Below are 5002 nucleotides of genomic sequence, written 5' to 3'. Positions count from 1 at the left end.
TAGGATTAGCATCAGCTAGTTACTCTATCAGACAAGAAAGGTTAAAGGCAGAAAGCATTATCAGAGACTAAAATGGTGCTGCCATCGTGAAGATTAATTGTCCCTGTGGCTGAGAAGATGCAATATATAAAAGATATACTTCTGACAATGTGTAGGCATCTGATGATTTGGGCCTAAAGTATGTAGAATAAACTCGGCGAGAACTGCAATAGGAGATAGAATCGTAGTGGGACAGTACTAACATGTTCGAAATAAAACGTCCAAATATTTCTAAAAGTAGAGCTTCTTGGGACCCAATACCCAACTTTGGTGATTATTAACTTCTGACGTGTTTTCTCTCTCTTGTATTCTTACTCACTTTCAAGTTCTCATTTCCCCCCAAATTACTTGGGAAATCCTAAAAGTCGTAACAGTTCATTTGTCAATGTTTCAAAATGTGTGCCTAAGAGATAAGGGCTTCCATTTTACGGAAGGAGCCATGGTGCACTGTTGGATAAACAGTGGGCTACTAACCACAGAGTTGATGGTTCAAACTCACCAGCTACTCTGTGGGAGAAGGAGGAGATGTCTTTGCTCCTGTAAAGATGTACAGCTCAGAAACTCTCTTTAGGGGTCTCTTTGGGTCAGGATTGGCTCCATTAAAGTGGATTTTTGTTTGTTTCGCGTAGCCACAAGAGTCTTAAAACACTTTCCCCAAACAGGGCACTAACCCTCCCAAGAGGAGGGTATTGTTTATATGTCCACAGGGAAAGAGGGACCAGACTTCAACCCAGTGGTTCAAGACGAGAATGCAACATATTGGGAATGAGTAGCGAGGTCTGAGGAGCCAGCCCCAATCTCAACTAAGTGGACAGCCACCCCTTTCCCAAGAAGAATTTACTTCAGAGGGCAGCACTGAAGCTACAGCTCAGGGAGAGGGACATGTCTGATCAGACCACAAGGGAACAAATGAAGGGAGAGGAAGAGAGAGTAGAGCACATGCTGGCCCACCAAGCCTTGAGGACGATATCCCTGCTCAGAGCAGCCAATGCAAAGAGAGAACCGTATGGCCTGCCCCACTACAAGACATGATATCCCTCACTGACCCATAGCCCCAAGGGGGACAACACTGGAGACACAGTGTGGTAATTGCACCCAATCTGACCCCACCACACAGAGGCAAAACACTAAGGGTGTGCAATAGAATAGCAAGGGGAGCAGTGCAAGGAAGTCCCGAGGAAGTACCAAAGATAAACTTTGGGGTCAGGGCGTTGCAGCCCCTCAGAGTCCACTGGAAAATACTCCTAAATGTCAACAAACAGACCTTGAATAATTTAGTCTTTTCTTTTTTTTGGTCATTGGTTTGTTGTTCTTGTTTTGTTTGCTTTTGTTGCTTTGTTTTGCTCTGTCTTGTTTTTGTGCATATTATTGTCTCTGAAAGTCTATCTAGATAAGATAGGCTGGATAAACAATCTGGAGGAGAAAACAATGGGACTCACTGTTCCGGGGTGGAGGTGGGGGTCATGAGAGAGGGAGAAGTGGGGGAAAGGAAGTGGTGTTAACAAACCCAGGGACAAGGAAACAGCAAATGATCCAAAATAGATGGGGAGGAGGGTGTAAGAAGCCTGGTAGGGCTTGATCAAGGGCAATGTAACTAAAAGGAATTACTGAAACCTAAATGAAGGCTGAACATGATAGTGGGACAAGAGGAAAGTACAAGGAAATAGAGGAAAGAACTAGGAGGCAAAGGGCACTTAGAGAGGTCTAAATACAGGCATGTACATATGTAAATATATTTATATATTATGGGGAAATAGATCTATGTACATATATTTATAGGTTTAGTATTATGGTAGGAGGTGGACACTGGGCCTCCACTCAATTACTCCCTCAATGCAAGAACACTTTGTTCTATTAAACTGGCATTCTATGATGTTCACTTTCCCAACACATTCACTGGAAATAAACCAAGTGCATAAGCAAATGTGCTGAAGAAACCTGATGGTTCCTGGCTATCAAAAGACATAGCATCTTGGGTCTTAAAGGCTTGAAGATGAACAAGCAGCCATCTAACTGAGAAGCAACAAAGCCCACATGGAAAAAGCATACCAGCCTGTGTGATCATGAGGTGTTAATTGGATCAGGTATCAGGCATCAAAGAACAAAAAGTCATATCATTGTTAATGAGGGGGAGTGCAGAGTGGGATCCCAAAGTCCATCTGTTGGCAACTGGACATCCCCTGGCAAAAGGATCACAAGAAAGAGAGGAGCCAGTCAGGGTTCAGCGTAGCAATGATGAAACATACAACTTTCCTCTGGTTCTTCTTCCCCCAAGACCTATTATGATCCCAATTCTACCTTATAAATTTGGCTAGACCAGAGGATGTACACTGGCACAGATAGGAACTGAAAACACAGGGAATCCAAGATAGATGAGCCCCTCAGGACCAGTGGTGAGAGTGGTGATACCAGGTGGGTGGAGGGAAGGAGGGGTAGAAAGGGGGAACCTATCACAAGGATCTACATATAACCCCCTCCCTGGGGCATGGGCAACAGAGAAAGTGGGAGAAGGGAAACATCTGACAGTGTAAGGCATGAAAAAATATATAAATTACCAAGGGTTTATGAGCGAGGGGGCGGGGAGGGTGGGGAATGAGCTGATACCAAGGGCTCAAGTGGAAAGCAAATGTTTTGAGAATGATGATGGCAACAAATGCACAAATGTGCTTGACACAATAAATGGATATATGGATTGTGATAAGACCCCCAATAAAATGATTAAAAAATACTTTCCCAAATCAGCAAAACCTACTGTCAAATATGGTGCTCACACATGTCTGGCAGCCCCCACACTTTGTAGAGTCCATTTGAATGGCAATGTGAAAAATGAGCACGCCTGATACTTGAGTCCTCACATCTCCATCTGGGCCATTTTCTTTTGTAACAGTTGCTACCGTCTGCTTTGTTTATTACTGTGTACGGCATCCTTCTGTTCAACAGAAGAGCATTTCCTGGCAAAGAGTTAGCTCTCAGTATAATTATTGAATAAATGAATGAGTTTGAAAGTAATGAACAAATCCATTCTGATAGGAAAAAGAATAGGAGATGGCCAGGAGCCTGGTGATGCCCGTTAATGCTCTATCATCTATCTATGTATCTATCATCTATCCATCCACCTATCTACCTATCCATCTATCCACCCACCCATCCATCTATCATCCATCCATCCATCCATCCATCCATCCATCCATCCATCCATCCATCCATCCCTGTCCCACCACTGTGAGCCTGGCAGTGTGAGAGTAGATGAAAGTTTTAATAATGTAATCCTTCACTGGAAACAGTTTGGGGATTGCACCTGATCTGACCCTGCCACACTGAGGCAAAACACTAAGAGGGTGCAACAGAACAGCAAGCGGCGAGGTCCCCAGGGAACCCTGAAGGTGGACTTTGGGGCCAGGGCACGGTGCCCCAACAGACTGAACTGGAAAACACTCCTACAGGCCAACAAACAGTCCTTGAACTAACTATAAGCTTTTTTTTTTCTGCTTGTGTTTTGTTTTCTTGTCATTGATTTGTTTTTATTGCTGTTTTGTTGTATATTGTTGCTTGGTTTTGCTGTCTTGTTTTTGTGCATGTTATCATCTCCACAGGTCTTTCTAACTAAGATAGGCTGGATGAACAATCTGGAGGAGAGAACAACGGGACTGACAGTTCCGGGGGGACATGGGAGAGAGGGTGGTGGGGGGAAAGGTAGTGGTGTTAACAAACCCAAGGACAAGGGAATAACAAGTGATCCAAATCGGTGGTGTGGAGGGTGTAGGAGGCCTGGTAGGGTGTGATCAAGGGTAATGTAACCAAGATGAAACATACACCTTTCCTCTAGTTCCTAAATGCTTCCTCCTCCCCCACTATCATAATCCCAATTCTACCTTGCAAGTCCACCTAGACCAGAGGATGTACACTGGTACAGACAGGAACTGGAAACACAGGGAATCCAGGGTGGATGATCCTTTCAGGACCAGTGGTGTGAGTGGTGATCCTGGGAGGGTAGAAGGAAGGGTGGGTTGGAAAGTGGGAACCGATGACAAGGATCTGCATGTGACTGACCCTGAGGGACGGACAACAGAAAGTGTGTGAAGGGAGATGGAGGACAGTGTAAGATATGACAAAATAATAATTTATAAATTATCAAGGGTTCATGAGGGAGGGGGGAGTGGAGAGGGAGGTTGGAAATGAGGAGCTGATGCCAGGAGCTTAGGTGGAGAGCAAAATGTTTTGAGAATGATGAGGGCAATGAATGTACAAATGTGCTTTACACAATTGATGTACATATGGATTGTGATAAGAGTTGTATGAGCCCCTAATAAAAACGATTAAATAATAAAAAAAGAATGCAATCCTTTAATTTCAGATGCAAAAACAAGACCTGCGGACAGAAGACAGTAATAGTACAAACCAGCACACTGGGGCCCGCTTGCTTGGTTGAAGAGAGCACTGAGGAGGGCTGACCTATTTTTGATTTGCATCTCCACTAAAGGCAGCCTGTGTGGGCAGGGAGAAGGCAGAGCAGACTTCAGGGAGTCGCCCGCCCAAGCCTAATCCCACAAGGGGCAGCGTTGGACGCTGTCTTCAGCATGGAGTTGGGGACACAGTTCTCCGAGTCAGGAAGGACGCAGACTTCCAGAAGCGCTCACCACGCTGGGACCCGCGCCCCGCGCCAGGAATAGGGTTCCGTTTGAAGAGCTGCCTGGCTCTGCGCGGTGAAACAGGGGGTGGGGGCCGCAGAAATGAGGCGACTGGGCAGTTAGAAGGGGGCCGGCTTACTAGAAATATGGTAAAGGGTCCAGCCCGGCGTGCCGGTCCCTTCAAAGCAGAGCTGCGCTCCAGCAGATGATGTCTTAGAAGTTCCTAGGTGGGGCGGGGCGTGCGCTCCCGGGTCAGCCCCGGGCGAAGGACTGCGCCCTAAACTTGACCTGCGGGGGGAGGGGGAGGCCACGTGAACCAGCCAGCCCAGCGGGAA

Source organism: Tenrec ecaudatus, chromosome 2, assembly GCF_050624435.1.
Source record: "Tenrec ecaudatus isolate mTenEca1 chromosome 2, mTenEca1.hap1, whole genome shotgun sequence".
Taxonomy (NCBI): Eukaryota; Metazoa; Chordata; class Mammalia; order Afrosoricida; family Tenrecidae; genus Tenrec; species Tenrec ecaudatus.
The sequence above is the reverse complement of the archived record's forward strand: the minus strand, read 5'-3'. Positions refer to the sequence as shown.